General features: G+C 41.0%; 1 protein-coding gene across 6 annotated transcripts in view; it reads left to right on the top strand.

The window, feature by feature from the left end:
- The window catches only part of SH3PXD2A (SH3 and PX domains 2A), a 338,938-nt gene that overhangs the window by 112,588 nt on the left and 206,786 nt on the right, over positions 1-19,564 (top strand). The gene's annotated exons all lie outside the window — the stretch shown is intronic.

The following is a 19,564-nucleotide window of genomic DNA, read 5'->3' as shown; positions in this document are numbered from 1 at the left end:
GCAGTCCTGAACACACTTAGGAGAAAGTCCATCTGTACTTGGTGAAACTGACGTCTGAGTAAACATGCATAAGACTGTACTGTTAGTGTGACAGTGCAGTCTTATGCAGTGATGACATACCTCCCATGACAATATTCAAAAAGGGGCCCCAATGTAGGGCGGAGTCATGCTGTGTGCCTGGGGCTGGCCTTGCCCCAGACATAGACCTTAACTGTTGCTTTCTAAGCCTTTATGAGACACCCTTGTTTGATTCAACTTTTTGTGTGTTCTATGATTAAGTTCATAGATATGTATTGAATAAATGAAGGAATGTCAAAGTGCTCCAGATTTTAATAAGTACACAAATCCAATTAATATAGACCATGGCTTATATTTTAGTCACTTCTCTCTATTATAATCAACAATAAAAATGGTTTTAAAGTATTGTTATTAGGTAGCAATACTGCAGGTTTGTTTGTTTATTCATTTATTCTGCTTCTATACTATTAGTGCAAATACTGTCTGGGCAGTACAACAACATACATTGTTGTACGCCGCCCAGAAGCCACTGGTAATGGTGTGGCTAAAAATACTGTAAATAAATAAATAAACAAACAAACAAACAATTAAAAACCACAGTATACAATAAATAAAAACACAATAAGAATTCTGTCAGTAGCTAAATTAATAAATCTACCTTTAAATAGAATTACACAAATTAAAACACATTTAAACATGTCAGGTCAATAGTCCAACACTAATAGAAGAGAGCTTTATATAATGCTGCTAAGATGCCAAGAGGAGCTAATGTTAGCATGGCAGTATTACAAGACTGTATATTTAGTATTTCTGACTCTGCACCCATTCAGATATTAACCAAACTACTGATAAGGTAAAACAGTATTGGACATAATCAGTTCCTCTTCTTGTACTGTAGATGTTTAAAATACCACACAAATAACGAAGAAGTCTGGTGCATTATTCCTGGGAATGCCAACAAAATCATCAAGTATTTGTACAATTCCATGGAAGCACACTAGATTTATTTTCTACCTTTCTACCCTTACTGACATAAACGTTGCATCTGAAACTTTGTGTTTTTCATCTACAAGACCTTTCATAGTAATAGGTCTCAGTCTTTTCGGTGCTACAGAGTAATAATATTTTGACATAAATGAGTTGTCTTTGCCGTACACATGAAGAGGTGTGTTGGGTAAAAGAGTGAGAAGCATAACTGCAACTGATGATGCAACTAATTTTAGCTCATAATCATTAACATGTTCTGAATGCGTGGGGGAGCACTGCAGACAGTTGCTGCGAGTCTCACCAGTCATGGCACACAAATCAACAGTAAGAACCAGTACTTTCCAACTGAGGCGAAAAAGAGCTGAACATGCACCTCCTGGATCTCTTAGTCATTATGGAAACAGGATTCTCACCATAGGGAGTCACAATGAATTTGAGCACCCATATTCTTCTCTTTTCCTCTTTTGTACCCTCTGGGGGAGAAATTCTCAGTTTTAAACTAGCCAGACATCTTCAATGATCCATCACTGGGTACCTTCAGCTCTGATTCAAGAAATGATTAAGAAGGATACAAGGTTTACAATAAGAATACTATGCAATAAATACTGGTTATAATTTATGCAACTATAAACACAACAAAGAGGCTACATTCCTTGAGGTTTTCAACAGGATTGACAAATAGCCACCTAGAGTGGACGAATCGCCCAGATAGGCGGGGAAGAAAGAAAGAAAGAAAGAAAGAAAGAAAGAAAGATCTGGTTGTAAATTAATGTATTCTGATACTATGTAATGTGTAGCCATTGTGACATGCAGAACACTGGCATAGAAGAAGTACAGTACTTGGTTTAAATGGTGCCACCAATCCTGCTGTGGAATTCTGCCTTTTTTTTTTTTTTTTTTTTTTTTTTTTTTTTTTTTTTTTACAAAAACTGGCTACACAGTTGTATTGAGAATCCATTCTCTAATTATTTCTGGTTCTTGCATGGGAAAAAAATGTGTAATTAGAACACATAATGCTTCCTAAAGAAATATATGATACATGAAAGCTAAATAACTGAGAGAGAATGTAGAGTTTAAGGGGAAAGATTTAATTCTTATTTGAAGAATATTTTTATATAGTTTTCTTATATTATACTTTTATTATTATATTCCACAATAAACTGAAGGGAATCTAGATATTTATCAAATAAATTCTTTGCAAATCTATTTACAGAACTGTGCTGGTTTTATAACAAATGTAGACTAAAGCCTTTAGAGTTTCTATAGATTGTTGGATGCCTTCAGCGAAATCTTTTCATAGTCAAGGTGAGCATTTTGTTGACAATTTACCGAGTGGCTTGCATCAAATTTGACACAGTTAAAATTGAAAACTAGTGACTACACAATATAAAGCTAAGCATGAAGAAGTCTAGCCTTTTTCACTGGGGAACCATTTCCTTTTATTCAGCTGGCAGGGGGTGGTTTATTTTGCACTGATTTGGCTAGCAGCTGTTCTGCGCTATCTGACGTATGTGACTGTCTAGCCTGATGTGAAGGGTGGTTGTGGGGGTCTATGGTGATGCTGACTGTGTGGTACACTGTTACAGTAGTTCCCCTCAACCTGCCATTTTCCCTAACTCCAACAACTTCTCTTCTTTTTTAAAAAAAGTTATGATTGGTAACGTTAGTGAAGTATTAGATAAGTACTATGTCAATTCTGGAAAACAAACAAAATCAAAAAGAGGGCAAAGGGAAGGGAGGGTTCCAGTGAAAATGGCCAGTCTCAGCAAAGACTCTTTTCTTCACAGTATTTTCCTCTTACAGCTTTCTGCCTTTGTGTGTATGCCCCTGTGCATGTAAGGAGGTACACATACATTTTTTGGCCTTGAGACAAAAAATAAGAAGGATAAAGGGGGACGGGGAGCTATTAAAAAAAGATGCAGTATGCATCAGGCTCTTTTGTATTTTATAGATTGGTATCGGAGGGGAGATTCTTTCTCATCTCCATTAGGCAATTTGTGATTGTGGTTTCTGCTTTTGAATACAAGTGACAGAGCAGTTAATCCCCTAAAAGCAAGTAAGTGAGCAAGTGCCAGTAAGAACCAGAAGGTTTCCCCCTTGAGGCAGACAGGATAATTGATCACATTGGTGTGGATGGCTACAGTGATTCCACCAGTGGAAACTAGCAAAGACCTGGTTTGAAAAACTTGGAAGCAAACCATATCCTCACCCCAACCCACATAGTCATACCCAGGGTCAGATTACACTGACTGAAGAACAAATAATACTGTCATTCTAATTATCTTAATGATTAACTGTTCTTACCATATGTAAGCTTACAAAAATAAAACCATTATTATTTATTTAGTCTAATCTGTGGAAGTCTTATACATGTTTCCCTTGAAGTGCACAGATCCGAGCAGCAGGGTTATATATATAATTTTTTTCAATCAATCAATCAATCAATCAATCAATCAATCAATCAATCAATCAACCAACCAACCAACCAACCAACCAACCAACCAACCAACCAACCAACCAACCAACCAACCAACCAACCAACCAACCAACCAACCAACCAACCAACCAACCAACCAACCAACCAACCAACCAACCAACCAACCAATCAATCAATCAGTCTGTACTTAAATGAATACATACAGGGTGAGTCTCAGACTTACCGAGGCCCCTGTTCTTGGCAACCCCCATCTGATGGCGATGGTCCAACTGGTCCCCTTTCCTGGCATGGCAGCTACACATGGCAGCCAAGGAGTGTGCTGGGGAATGTCAGGAGGCTGCCAGTTGTGTGTGTGTTTGAATGAACTCTTTATGGTTTGTAGTTACCTTTCTGGGGGAATAGAAGTTATACACAGATTTTGAACTATATGGGGGGTCCGGCGCTCCTAACCCCAGCATTGTTGAAGGGAGAAGTGTACATGTTTTAAGTACCCCTGCTTTCTAAGTTGCATTTCTGCCCGAAAATGGAAGAGGAAGAAAGGTATACTCCTCAGTAGAACAGTATAAAATGGGCAGCTGCTGCAAAGTGAACAGCCCTCCATCACCACAGTAGCATTCCTAGTTCCAGTATTCAGTTCTTCTCGGTAAATCATAAGCAGCAGTACAGCTACCAGCATGAATTCACCCTTAGGCTTTAGCAGCAAATAATAACAAATGCAATTGAATGGCATAGTGCTAATACATTATGCCTCTGCAGTTTTAAACAGAACCATATTTTATTGTTTTATTTGTTTCAGTTGTATGTTGTCATATCACTTTTGACCTAGGGCCGTCCAGACTGGCTGTTTTGGGTGTAGAGTGGCTCAGGCTACAAAGGGTCTGTTGAGATTGTGGGAAGGAGTGGTGTACCATTTGTTATGTTCCTCCTGTCTGAACAGCAAACGCTCAAACAGCTGTCAATTATGCACTTCCCGATGTGTGTGTGTGTGTGTGTGTGTGTGTGACCTCTCTCCTTCTCTCGGTGTCATTACATTTTCTCTCTTCCTCCTCCCTGCTTTCTTTCCCTTGTTCTTTCCCCATTTTTTCTCTCCTTCCTTTGGAATCTGCAGCCATGATAGCCAAAACTGCTTTCTCCACGGTAAACAACGAGCATGCCAAAAAGAATGCATGCCTTTGCACTGGGCCACACATGGGTGATAAGACCATGGGTTAGTGGTAATACTCATGCTTTGCTTGAAGAAATCCCAAATTTATTTATTTATTTTTATTTATTTATTCAATTTCTACCCCGCCCCTCTAGACAACGTCTACTCGGGGCGGCTTACAAACATTAAAACACATTAAAACAATGTAGAAAAATAACTAACATAATTATTATAATTAATATTATCCAAGATGGCAACATTAAGAACCAGAAAAAAAAAGGGGGAAGGAACTTAGGTGACTGGGGGGAAGGCCTGTCTGAATAACCATGTTTTTAGTTGGTTTTTGAACACACCCAGCGAGGGTGCCAGCCGAATTTCAGTGGGAAGTGTGTTCCACAGCCGAGGGGCAACTGCCGAGAAGGCCCGGTTTCTTGTTTTCTCCTTCCGGGCCTCCCTCGGCGTCAGTCCCCTCAGCCGTCCCTGCTGGCTATGTCGGGTGACTCGGGTAGATCTGGGTGGGAAGAGGCGATCTGCCAAATATTGAGGTCCCAAACCGTTTAGGGCTTTATATGTAATCATTAATACTTTGAAGTCAATGCGGAAACGAATAGGTAACCAGTGCAGCGCAGCCAGAGTGGGGGAGATGTGCTGATATTTTCTCACCCCACTAATAAGCCTAGCTGCTGCATTCTGGACCATCTGGAGTTTCCGCAAGAGCCTCAAAGGCAGCCCCACGTAGAGTGCGTTACAATGGTCTAGTCTCGAGATTACGAGCGCGTGGACTAGAGTAGTGAGGGCCCCCCGATCAAGATATGGCCGCAGCTGGGCAATCTGCCATAGATGAAAATAGGCAGAACGGACCACGGACGCCACCTGGGTTTCCATGGTTAGCGCCGGGTCCAGATGTATCCCCAAGCTGCGGACCTCACTCTTTGTGGCAAGGGTCGTCCCTCCAAAAGAAAGGGAGTCACCTATGCCGCTGACAGGAGGGCCACCCACCCTCAAGACCTCCGTCTTGTCCGGGTTCAGCCTCAATCCATTTGACTGCATCCATTCCAGTACGGTGTCCAGGCAGCGCTGAAGGGACTGGACGGCATCCACTGAAGTTGGAGTAAAAGAGATGTAGAGCTGTGTGTCATCAGCGTACTGGTGACACGATGCCCCACACCCTCTGATGACCCCGCCCAGCGGCCTCATGAAGATGTTAAACAGCATTGGGGAGATGATCGACCCCTGTGGAACCCCACAATTGAGATTCCACGGGGCCGAGACATTCTCCCCAATCTGCACTCTCTGGGGGCGGTCCTCCAGGAAGGAGCGGAGCCAGGCAAGTGCGAGGCCACCAACTCCCAACTCGGAGAGCCTCCCCAGGAGGATACCGTGGTCGACGGTATCAAAGGCAGCTGAGATGTCGAGGAGGACCAACAAGGACACATTGCCCCCATCGGCCTCCCTCAACAGGTCATCCAGCAGTGCGACCAGTGCCATCTCTGTACCATAGCGTGGCCTGAAGCCCGACTGAAATGGGTCTAGAGCATTGGTTTCATCTAAGAGCGCCTGAAGCTGGTCTGCCACCACCCTCTCAACCACTTTGCTGAGGAAGGACACACTGGCGACGGGCCTATAATTGCCAATTTCATCCGCCGCCAGATTTGGTTTCTTCCTGATGGGCCTAATGAGTGTCTCCTTGAGGGCAAGGGGTACCTTGCCCTCCTGGAGAGACCCATTAATTATTGCAGTGGCCCATTCAGTTGTTACCGGCCTGGCTGCTTTGATTAGCCAGGCCGGGCAAGGGTCGAGAGAAGAGGTGGTGGCCCGACAGCGATCAAGCACCTTGTCTACCAGCTCTGATGTTACAGGCTGAAAAGAATCGAGAATTACCGGGCAGGACGGAGCGCTGGACATCTCTGCTCGATCCATTGTATTTAAAAAAGGAGAAAGGTCACGGCGGATGGCCTCCACTTTGGATTTAAAAAACGCTGCAAATTCAGTCTGTGGCATCTTTGTGAAAGGATGAAAAGTCTGAAATCCTGGAGAGCTGCTGCCAGTCCATGTTGCCAAAAATGTGTTAGATATATGGGGCTAGAGGTCTGATTAAGTATGGTGCATTTTCTTATAATCCTGAAGTCACTAGTCAGGCAGTCTGTGAAAAAACTGAAGTAACATCAACTCTTGGTCAATGGGAAGTGGAGGGTTAGTTCAGCTCTGAGCATGGGTGTTTAAGGGATTTCCACTAAGCATGTCAAGGAGGGAGTAAGTTGCACAGAATTTAATAGGATTTATTTAGGAGTAAATATGATTAGGATTCTACTGTGTAAAGCTTATCATGAGCAATATTCTTGTTCTAGTTTCCATTTGGCTCCCTTGTTGCCATGCCCAGAAACATAAACACCCTTTTTTCTATGTCTGTATAAAATCACTATGATGAAGATGGCAAGAGGTGGGGGTAGGTGGGGTTCAGCTAGGGAAACTAATTAGTCTTAAGTTCAAGCAGGCTTAAAGCTCTGCCCAGTCCTGACCCTTTAGCAAGTTCTGTGGTGGAGCTCGTTTCCATAGACCCTCTGCCAAACTGACAGGGTGGCCATCAGTAACTTCTTTGTGTGTGCAAAAGATCCTAGACAAGGCGACTCCAGTAATACACTGATTCCTCTTAGATACCTGGCCAAAGGAGTGATTTTGAGTGACTCCCATTCTGAGAGATGGTCTGGAGACAACATATGCTTTATAAGTGAGGTAGTGTGGGGTTAAGACCCCCGAGAGCTTGTCTGTATCACGAATTCTAGTGCTACTGAACCAGCTACAAAAGTAGTTCTCAAGACATCTCTTATACAAAATTCCATGGTCAGATACAGTGAGAGTAAAGAACGTTATAGCTCTTGTGCACTATCCCAATGCCTGCTGCATTTGAAGAGTGATAGAAAAGCTTCTGTGCAATCAAATGTCTACAACAGGACTGAATGTAAAGCATCTATAGTGCAAATCATTAAGTTATGATGTAGGTTTTAAAAATGTATTTTCCTCCTGAGAATGTTCACTTCAATTCTTAACATTTTCAAGGTGTGTTTTCAAAACTTGTAGATTATTTTTTAAAAAGAAAAGTGATGATGCTTTTACCAGTGACTGAGAACTGCTAGCCTCCTATTTGAAGTGCCAGTATCTCCTATTTGAAGTAGGCCTTTTAAAGAAAACTTTTGGGAAACAGACTTCATCTATTATTTTCTATATCCAAAATTAATTACAACCCTTTAATCTTTTTAAAGCCCTTGCATCGTTTGTTTTATGCATTCTGTCATATGATTGCTTAACAGTGGTCAAGATAACCATCTAACACACACACTGCTTGCACAGATAGATACCGGTAATTAAAAGCTTAAACAGAATAGATTTGATATATATTTAAACTAAAGTGAATAGCCACTACTTTTTTGGCATCATGGTAAAATTCACATTCCTTGCAATTTTTGTGCATCATGGTAAAATTCACATTCCTTACAATTTTTAAAATACATCTAGCAAAGCTTCCACCAGACACTACTCAAGCTATCATAGGTAGCCATGTCAGAACTGAAATGACAAGATTTCCCATCCCTCTTAATTTTCTAGCCAAAAAAAATGAAATTGTGATTTCTTCAAAGAAATTGTGATGTCCAAAGACACCAGTAGTTCTCTTTGATAGTATAAAAAACAAGTCTTTTTGTTTGATTCTGTGTTGCTGCTCAGGATTTAGACTGCTCTATTATTCTTAGACATACTGTACTGCTTAAAAATAATTATTTCTATTTATACAATAATGAAATTCAGTATATCTCTACCTTGCATTTCTATGAGGATTGGTATACTAGCCCCCAACATCTGGGTTTTTTGCTTGCTTGTTTGTTTGTTTTTAGCAGTATAATTCTTTCCTTGTGAGCTTGGGCAGCATGTGTTTTAATGAAATCTCCCCGAAAAGAGGGTGACTAGAAATGCAGCAAAGAGAAACACAGCAAGCATTTCCAGATCAATTTCAAACAGCACTTCTGCTAGTCCCTGGCTGTTGCTTGAAATTTACTAGTGGGATCAGGATGGTTGAGTTGCAAAAGTAGAGGCTGTAATTTAAACTCGCTAATGATAACTGCAAGTGTGTCAAAAAGGCTGCTTCTGTTTTGCCCTGCGGTTGCAGCTGTAGTTGCTATGGAAGCTGAGATCTATTAAGGACTCAGTGGGCTGCTCCTGTGCAGGTTTACGTGGAAGCAGTCAAGTGAGTCTTAGTCCCAAGTATGATTGTCATTATGTGCCATCAAGTCAATTCTGACTCATGCCATCCCTTTTTCAGGGTTTTCCAGGTAGAGAATACTCAGAAGTAGTTTACCATTCTCTTCTTCTGAGGAAACCCTGGGACTGTGTAGCTTGCCCAAGGCCACACAGGCTGACTCTACTCACAGGTGGGCACCGTGGGGAATTGATCTCCCGGCCTCTGGCTTCACAACCAAATACCTAAAGCATTGAGCTTTCTTCAAAGGATGAGCATAGGAGGTTGCAAATAAATAAATAAATTGGAATTCAGATAACTTCTTTTCAGGTAGATTTGCTTAAGATTGCAGCTCAAATGAGTTGAGATGGATACCGTGTCTGATTTACCATACGTTTTCTATATAAAGCTGTCAGAGGATTTTCTTCAAAACGGACAGGATGCGATTAATATCCCTAGTGGAAAATTGTTTGAGACACATGTAGTCATAAATTATGGAATAAGGGATCCTATTACCAGCCCCATCTGTGTCTCCTGAAATAGCAATAAGAAGATAATTACATTAGCAGCCTTTCTTGCTTTATTTTGTGTTGTATGATTGACATCAGCTGTAAGCTGGAGGGTTTTTTTGCCAATCAAAAGAGTCAAGCAGAGTCCTTTTTGATGATTCTTGTGATATTATTTTTAGATAGAAGTTGCATTAAATCATAAGCATTGTTTTGGATGAAAAACAACACTGCTTTCCAACACTGGTCTTTTCTTCAGAAGATCAATATCTGGTGAGTGTATGAGGCAAGCAGTGATATTATGGCATATCCTGTAACATAGGAGCTCATCATGACAGCTGCCCTAGCTTTCCCCCCTCAAACACAAACAGAGTCTACTAATGATTATGTGTCTGTGTATATGACATGCTTTCTAACAGCATTTCCAGTACTGGGAATCCGCATGTCCTTCAGATGTAGACAGGAACAGAGTGCTCAGCTGAACTTCCCAAGTGTGTAGTTCATATGCCTTTGCAAATGATGGCATCCATCCATCATCAGGTTGGAACTGGAGACCACAAGTCTACATCCCTGACCACCCTTTGAGGGTTATATGAGGTTCTTGGTGTCAGGATTCTATAAACGATGGCCAGCCCTGCATAACACAGCAGCACAAAGAAACAAAGGCAAGCAGTATTAGAGGAGTCTTTGCTTCTCTTTGGCTGTGCTTGGAAAGAAGGCCCAGCTTGTTTGGGCTTGTGTTTTTCTAGCATCCTGTCCAGTTTGGCTGCCCTAAGCTCTGTAGATTCAGATGCAATTACTCAAGGTCCAAAAGAACATTTGTCAATACATATCATTCCTCCAAAGATTCAGAAGCATTCATCATTTGTCCTTAAGAAAACATGTATGTTTACCTAATGTTCCCCCTCATGTAAAGTAGGCAAAATCTCCCGTAATAATAAAACAAAGACTAAGCAGGAGAAAATCCTACTGTCACTTTTGCTTAGAACACTTTTCCTTTCAAGAGAGGAGGAAGTAATTGGACAGAACAGCAGTCCCTGAGTGAGCTTCTTAATGCCTTTGCTTTCACAGGGGAAGTGATCCTGTTAAAATGTGGCAGTTCCATGCGGCACAAATGTATTTATTCTGATATGGCCACTTGATTTGTAATAATAGATTCTTCTCTGATTAAGCTGAATGTCCATGAATCTAGTGACTGTTTTCAGCAAACTCCTTCATTTTCTTGGTTCTTTAAGAATCATCTGTGCAGCAGTTCTTGTTGCAAAGTTTTGAATTTCTGGTAAAATTCATTTCTCTATACATTAGAAGTTCAGAGATCCATAGAGCAGAATCTCTTCAAGACCCCAGAGTCCACTCCTTTCTCATTAACTGGCATTTAAGGTCCTGGTAATTCACTCTGAGACATTTGTAGGAGAAAGAATAAAAACATTTAATTACTTGGAATTGTGAAGAGATCAACAGCAAGGAAGCAACTGACTTCCAAGTGAGGAGGAAGAGAGGAAAAGGAACACTCAGCAAAGAGACGGGTTTCTCTTTGAATTCAGAGGTGGGAAGAAATGATTGGTTAGTGCTGGATAGACTGACAGTCACCCCAGCTAAGAAAAGGCCCCTCCCAGTCATTCAACTCACAGGCAGCATGCAAGGTTGTAAAAATTACAACAGTTTTAACGCTTTCCAAAAGACAAGACATAGGAAGTTGCTCTGTACCTTGTCAGACCATTGGTATATCTAGATTTAGATTAGGCATCCTTCAGTCTCAATAGACTATGGTAACATGCTCTGAATAGAGGACTTGGAATAGTGTCTAGTGTGCCTGAGAAGGCCACTTCAAGAGTGACAATCCCTTCCACACTGAAGACAAATACAATCTGTCCCCTGTCCAGCTCCCTGATTTTGCTGGTTTCAGGACTGCCTCTTTGCCTCGGCCTGCTGAACAAGTGTCTCTTCAAATTGGGAGAGGCCATGCTGCACCACCTGCCTCCAGGCTGAATGCTCAGATGTCAAGGTTTCCCATCTGTTGAGGTCCATTCCTAAGGCCTTCAGATCCTGCTTGCAGATATCTTTGTATCGGAGCTGTGGTTTCCCTCTGGGGCGATTTCCCTGCACTAGTTCTCCATTCAGGAAATCTTTTGAAATCTGACCATCAGCCATTCTCACAACATGCCCAAGACAACGTGGACGTCGCTGTTTCAGTAATGTATACATGCTAAAAATTCCAGCTCATTCTAGGACTACTCTGTTTGGAACTTTGTCCTACCAAAAATGATGATACCAAAAATGTGTCAGAGACAACGCATATGGAACGTGTTCAGCTTCCTCTACTGCCATGCACAAAGGGTCCAGGATTCACTGCAGTACAGGAGTGTACTCAGGACACAGGCTCTATAGACCTAGATCTTGGTATATGTCTTCAGCTTCTTATTAAGCCATACTCTCTTTGTGAGTCTAGAGAACATGGTAGCTGCTTTGCCCATGCGTCATCTAGGGAGAGAGTGTCAGAGATCGTTGAGCCAAGGTACACATCTAGCTCAGTATTATATATACCATCCTTTTACAAACCAGCACTCTCCAGATGTGTTGGACTACAACTCTAATTATCCTCCCCCCCCCCCAGTGTTGGGAGGTTCAGTCTCTTGGGAAGAGGCTAGTGTGCCAGCATTAGAGTAGCTGTTCACTGAATTAGTAGAAGAGCTTTTCCAGCCCAGTTTGGAGATATTTGGAACTAACCATGGGACCCTGTACAATCAAAGAATATCTTCTGCTTGGAGGCTAAATCTTCTTTTTCCTGTTTTCTAAGAAATATCAATGTTTAGGCAGAGCAGACACAGCAGGAAATGTGGGACAGCAGTGTTTTTGGTGGTGTCATTTAATTTCTGCTATAACACAGTAAGAAGGCAATCAGCTTTAGTACTAGTATAAATGATTTAATTGTGTTGGCCACTGGCCATTTGTCGTGCTTTGATGGGAAGGATAAAACTGCCATTCTGCCCAGAAAATATTCTGTGTCTACCTAAGCTCTTCTTTCCTCTTGTTGATGGCCAAGTGGCTTCAAATAGCCAGCCTGTCATGGCTGTTTGCAAATTTTGTTGTATGTAACAGAAGCTTGAATGTTCCTTCCTTTGCAGAAGGATGGAAGGAATTTCGTGGGGAGAGGAATAAAGAAAGTTTGTTCCTTGGTTCACTTGTATATCTGTTCCTGAAAACAATGAATACAGATAAGAAGAGAATGAAAGTTTCCTTAAAAGAGTAAGAGATGGGATAGTCTAGGATATTTTTAAAGAGATCTAATTTATTCCGCCCTCCATAAATAAATTAATTTTATTATGAACCATTTTTTTTCTCAGCCAGAAACAATCACATGGATGTGATGAAAGCATGCATTCACCAGCAAGGCAAATTGAATTGTGTCAAAATAACTTGCGCCGGTTCAGATTATCATAAATATTTTGGCAATAAAAGGGGACATGTGATGTTCTAGGTCCTCAAGAAATTTTTAAACAATACTTTGAGGGTTTTTTAGCACTTAAGTGATTGTCACAAGAGCCCAAAATGTATGTACTCAAAAAACCAAACAAACAAACAAACAAAAGCGAATCTGGCAAATTCTTTAGTTGAAATAAATTGTACCAATGTGCTTCAAGTTATTTAAACATTGGGGAGGCCTTGCAGAATTATATGGATGACAGAATGTATAATGGGAGAAAAATACTGAAGATAAATCAGTTTTTGATCATGTAATCTCCCTGGTAGATGATGGGAATGCTGTGGAGATGTAACATACCTTGAATTCAGCAAAGCTTTTGAAAAAGTATCCCATGATATTCTGATTACCAGGCTACAGTGGTGCCCCGTATGACGACAATAATCCATTCCAGCAAAATCGCTGTAAAGCAAAATCGTCGTTATGCAAATGTAAAAAACCCTTTGGAATGCATTAAAAACCGGTTAATGTGTTCCGATGGGGGAAATACCTGGTCGTTTTGTGAAGATCCTGCATAGGGGAAGCCATTTTTGATCACTGTCTTCCGGAAATAGGTCTGGAGAACAGCGGGGAGCCATTTTGAAAACCCAACGTTCAGCTGTTTCTAATTCGTCGTGCAGCGAAAAACGGTTCCCAAAGTAGGGAACTAGTCATCATTAAGTGATTTTGTTGTGAAGCGGGGTCATTGTCAAGCGGGGCACCACTGTAATTAGGTGTGGGCTGAATAGCACAAGTGTCAGGTGGATATGTAATTGGTTACACAATTGTACTCAGAAAGTGCTTATCAATGGCTCTTTCTCAAATTCTGAAGAGATAAACCAGTGGAGTACCACAAGGGCTGGTATTCTTCAACAGTATTATTAATGACTGAGGTCATAAAGTACAGGGAATGATTATTAAATTTGCAGATGATACAAAATTGGGTGCAATAGCTAATGCCCTGGAAAACAGAAACAAAATTCTTGATAGGCTCGTGCATTAAGCTTTCCACCTGCCACACCATAGACGCTACAGCCAAGTCCATGGCCACTTCAGTAGCCCTACGCCGTTTTTCCTGGCTCAGAATGGCTGGCTTAGCCGAAGATGCTCAGGCATGTATCAAAGACCTCCCCTTCGATGGAGCAGGTCTTTTCCATGCTGAAACTGATGACATACAGTGGTACCTCGACTTGAGAACATCCCTACATACAAATGATTTGAGTTAAGACAGCTCCGGTCGCAAAAAAGTTGCTTCGACTTGAGAACGGAGCCTCAATTTAAGAACCAAAAAGAGACACAGAGAGAAAAAATCTTTCCTGCCCTTTTTTTGACCTAAGTCCACATTAGGTCAAAAGAAGAAGAAAAAAATTCACCCCCTAGTGGTACATACGGATTAGCTGGCTTTGCATTAGTTCCTATGGGAACTAATGCTTTGACTTAAGAACAGCACCTCGACTTAAGAACAAAAAACAGCAGATATGGATTAAATGGTTTTCAGTGCATTCCTATGGGAGATGGTGCTTCGACTTAAGAACGTTTCGATTTAAGAACACAGTCCCAATACGGATTAAGTTCTTAAGTCCGTCATTATCCGTCATTATAGACTCAACCTCCGGCAGAAGTCTGATGCGGCATTTGGACTTGCTGTTCTAGCCTCTACCTTGGCATGACATGTTGCCTCCGGGTAAGACAGCTTATTGGTAACCCAAGGTGTGATTCACAGAGGCCACAAAGAAGAACAGGCTACCCACCTGTAATTGTAGTTCTTCGATTGAACGTCTGTTATTCACACATCCCGCCTATCCTCCCCTCTGTCACACAATTGTTTGCTTACTATTAAGCGGCAGTTGACACAACTGAAAGAGGACGATTGGTGCCAAGGTACTTATACAGGTGGGGAGGGGCATAATCTAATGTGTTTATTGCTACCACAGAAGCTCTAGAATCTTCCGATGAGGCTCCACGCAAGCGCAAATCACCCAGGGTGTGAATCACAGAGGTCCACTCGAAGAACTACAATTACAATTACAGACCAAGGGGCCACATCATTATTCTATGATTCTATGGAAAGTTTTTCTACAGCTATTTATCCTTTCTCTTTGCCAAAGAATACAAAATGGCTCTGTCCTCCGCCACTCCCTTTTAAATTCTTCACTGGTCCTTTCTGTGGACAATATCTGCATAAGAAGATCTTCAGTTAGATCATCTTATTACATTCAGTGTGCTTCTTCCATGTTGCTTAGCACTTTCTTGAGGTTACAGTGTCAGTATGGAGATTATTTAAATTCATCCATGTGTCCGTGTCTGTCAAATTTGTGGAGAGAAAATTGTGCTGTGTTGAGACATGCCTTCCAATAAACTACCATCTTATGATAGCTTTCAAGGTGGAAACGACTAAAGAGGCTTCCACAGAGGCCTGTACTGCAGTGTTCATCTTGAGATGCATTTCAGTTCTTTATCAAAACTCTTGCTACAGCATAACCACAGTTGTCCTGTGGCTCTAGGGGAGTGCCTCACCTCACCATTTCAAGAATAGACATTCATTGCTCAAACTACACATTTATTAGATTTTCTTGTTAACTGCTGATGGATCTTAAGCCTGTATCTCAATGCCAACTCCCTAATAGGCTGCTAGATACAGTATGTATCACACAGTCTCACTTTCTTGTGTACTTGACCATCCTTCAGATGCTAACTAAAAAGTATATAGGAATAACTGGAAATGCCACTTTCAGAATCCTCCAGCCAGCATAAACAGTGGTCGCAGTGGCTAATCCATTCTGAGAGTTTTAATCTAAAAAAATGTAATTTTCAAAGTTCTGTGAGTAATCATAGCATTCCTACTGGGAGCACGCTACTTAGCTTTCATAATATAACTTTGAAAATTATCTTTCAAATGGAAAACTTGGAGTTGCATCCTAGCAGTATGTCTGACTTAAGATACTAAAAAAAGTCAGCATGCTAAATCAGATAACTCCCTTAGGCTAGGATTCTCCAGAATAGAAATAAATTCAATTAAATCAGTAGGATTTGTTTCCAAGTAATATGATCTGCATCTGGCTGTTAGGGAAAAATGTCACCCTGTAATTGTTCAGAAATAAGCATAGTCATTGTTATGCAGGAGTTGCTGGAGTAGCACTTTCAGGTAACTACAGAGTTGTACAAAGCACCTCGGAGCTTTTTCATAACATCATGACCACATTTATAACTTAAAAAAACATTAGGGAGTTTTTAAGATATATCCTAGGGACTCATCCCTTTAAAAAATGCACTCTTTCATTGTTTGTTCCAGACATACCATGATATATAGCATGTTCCTCATGCTCTAGCTGTGCATTTATTTTGGTGCTTTGAAGCTAGTGCAAACTGTCTATTTAGCAAAGCTGAATTACAGTTTCAGGAGACCTTGAGTATGTTCCATGTCTTTGGTTGCTTTATACTGTCTAAAATATGGTCACCAGCAGTCTGGTTTTCAGTTTGTGGCTTGGATTGGAAACAAGGAGGCAAGAGAATGAGGGCTACTCAGAATCTTCACTCTTTACAGTGCATTTATAATGCTTCTAGAAATCTGGCAAGTTGGCCTGCAGTATTTAATGTGCTTGTTAGAGGGGCTGTTTTATTCTCCCCTATCAGTGATACATACATACTGTATATGCACACACAAAACAAGGTTGCCATTATTCTTTTACAGGCCCTTGCAATGCACCAGCTTCAATGGATTTTTGTTGTCCGTTAAGTCTCACCATGCCATGCTATATTGTCTTCAAAACCAAGGCATATGTACCATGTTGGCCTTTATCTTTAACAGGGTGGGAATGACTACACAACCCAGAGATTCTCTGAGAAGTGGCTAGAGGCTAGAAGGTATACTTTTGCATATTCCCTCCAGTGGTCAAAGAGCAAGAGGCAACTGCTGGCTGGCCTCCTCTTTTGGAGATGAGGCTCCAAAGATTTATTCATCTTTCCTGTTTAGCAGTCAGACTAGCTCTGTTGACAGTTTGGCAAACTGTAATGGCTACTACAGGCAGGATATTTTTTGCTATCTTGAAAAGGCAGCCAAATGTTAGTTGTTCAAGTTGTTGCCACTCTGTTTTTACTGCTAGACGTGAAGCAACATACTTGAAGGTTTTTTTTTCACTCTTGGCCAGCAAAAACTGACAGTTTTGGGGTATTATATAGCTTGTTGGACAGAGTTGGACAGTGTTACTGATGCTACCAACATGAATTTGACCCAACTTCGGGAGGCAGTGGAAGACAGGAGGGCCTGGCGTGCTCTGGTACATGGGGTCATAAAGAGTCGGACACAACTTAACGACTAAACAACAACATATACAGTACCTTGAGTTACAATGAGAAGAGTGCCCTCTGTCATGCCGCCACTTGCTTTGGGACACTCCTGGTAGCTCCAAAACAGCTTCCAGAGAGGACACTGTTCTTATTAAGTACTTTTGACTAAGGACACTTTCAGGTAACTACAGAGTTGTACAAAGCACCTCAGAGCTTTTTCATAACATCATGACCACATTTATAATTTTAAAACACATTAGGGAGTTTTTAAGATAAGATATATCCTAGGGACTCAAACCCTATCCCCCAAATCAGCCCTAATTAAGTGAAACCCCGCCCTCCACCATTGTGCAGCAACCAGAAGAAGACGACATGACTGTAACATAAAACATCCCCTGAAAATAAGCCCTAATGCATTTTTGGAGCAAAAATTAATATAAGACCCTGTGTTATTTTCAGAGAAACATGGTAATATTGTAAATATACGTATTGTCATTTCTTGGTGTGAAACTAAACTTCCAATTCTTATAGTGCCTGCTCTTATTTATGTTAAAACTATTCAGCTAATTAAATTTCTTGACTGTAAACAGAGTCCTATATGTGTCTTAAAAGATCTAAAGAAGTTAGATTGACTACCCAGAACTTATAATACGTGGAAGAAGTGTAATAGGGCCTCTTTTCACTGAGTCAGCATTTCAGGCAAACTATAAGGTTGATTCCAAAAATCTCCTATACTTTCCTCCAAAGAACAAGTGACTCATATTTGAGCAGACAGTATCAATCAGTAGTTTGGCAAGGAGAGCTTGGTTCTCCTGCAAAGAACTCTCTGAAGTCTAGGTGAAACATACAGGGTCCTTGTCCATCTGACACTGTCTTGTGGGATCTACTCAGGATGGGTGTACAAGTGTTCGAAGGTCTTTATGTAATTTGTCTTAGTTTATTTGCAAATGGAGACTCTGAACGTCTAAAAAATCATCTAAAACTTTCTTTTAGAAAAAGCACATAGGAACAGTGAGTCCTAGTGATCTTTGGCTTAGGGAAGTGATGCTTTCAGAGAAAGGATTCCTAGCACTGCCCTTCATGGGGTTTTTTTTGCTGTAAGCCATAAGTGTAATTCACATTGACTATCCTCACAGCCGGAGCCTAGATTAATTTGCTAGCCCCAGCAAAAGTAGATGCACTAAACCAATAACCAATAGGATAGTGTTCTCTCCTTCTCTTTTTCACCACTCACACTCACCCTGTGACCATTCAGAACACCATTTTAGCACCCTTTTTGCCAAATGTGTGTTTGTGTTTAGAATTATTTATTTTCTTTTTTCCTTCAAGACGCCGTCAAAGTTATTGAGCTCATTTTGTCCAGAGGCTCACATATTTGGAGGGCAAACCAGGGCTGCTATAGGTTTTTCAGGGCACAGTTCACTTTTGTTAGATCTGGTGGCCTGGTGTGGTTCGTAAGTCATCCCAGCTGGTGGAGAAACAGCTCAAGTGCTCAAGCTTTATAATTTGGACGAGGAACTAGCATCTTCACCTGTCATCTGTTTTTTTCAGGAACAGAACCTGCAGCAACAGTAGCATTGCTCTCTACCCATTTGCATCCAGTTTTTCCAAGCAAGGCACTACAAAGATTTAAGACCTTGATGCCAGATCTTCTATTTATGACCCCAATACCCACTTCCCTAAATTGGGTACCCATGCCTACAATAATATATTCATATGCATTTTCATTCAGCTTGACAAGGAAATGAGAAAAAGTTACTAACAAGGTGTTGGCTGTACTTTAGTTTCAACCTGGATGCATCTACACCTAGGAAAAAGAAATCAAATGCACAGTTATGAGATGGGGTATACTTGGCTCATCAGTACTATATGCAAGAAGGATCTTAGAGTCATTGTAGACCACAAGCTGATATGAGCCAACAGTGCAATGTGGCTGCAAAAAGGGCCAATTTTTTTAGACTAACAAAAGTTCCTCCTCTATTCAGCACTGTTTAGGCCTCATCTTGAGTACTGTGTCCAGTTCTGAACACTGCAGTTTAAGAAGGATGCAGACAAACTGGAACAGGTTCAGAGAAGGGCAACAGAGAATATCAAGGGAATAGAACTCAAACCCTTTGAAGAAAGACTGAAAGATCTGAGCATGTTTATCCTTGCAAAAAAGAAGACTATAAGGACACATCATAACACTCTTAAAGGTTATTATACAGAGGTGGGGAAGGACATGTAATAATGTGCTCCAATTATGATAAACTAAATTTTGACCAAGTAACAGGAAGAACTTCCTAACTGTTAGAGCAGTACATTTACCTCAGAAGATGGTGAGCACTCCAACTGTGGAAGCATTCAAGAGAAAGTCAGCCGATCATTTGTTAGATATACTTTAACTTGGATTCCTGCATTGGGCAGGGGGGATTGACTCAATGGCCTTATAGGCTTATTCTGACACCATTATTCTGTAATTCTTTGCAAATACTGTCTTTCCAATTACACATTCATT

The sequence above is a fragment of the Pogona vitticeps genome, chromosome 3, assembly GCF_051106095.1.
Source record: "Pogona vitticeps strain Pit_001003342236 chromosome 3, PviZW2.1, whole genome shotgun sequence".
NCBI lineage: Eukaryota > Metazoa > Chordata > Lepidosauria > Squamata > Agamidae > Pogona > Pogona vitticeps.
This window is presented reverse-complemented; position numbering and strand designations above follow the sequence as displayed.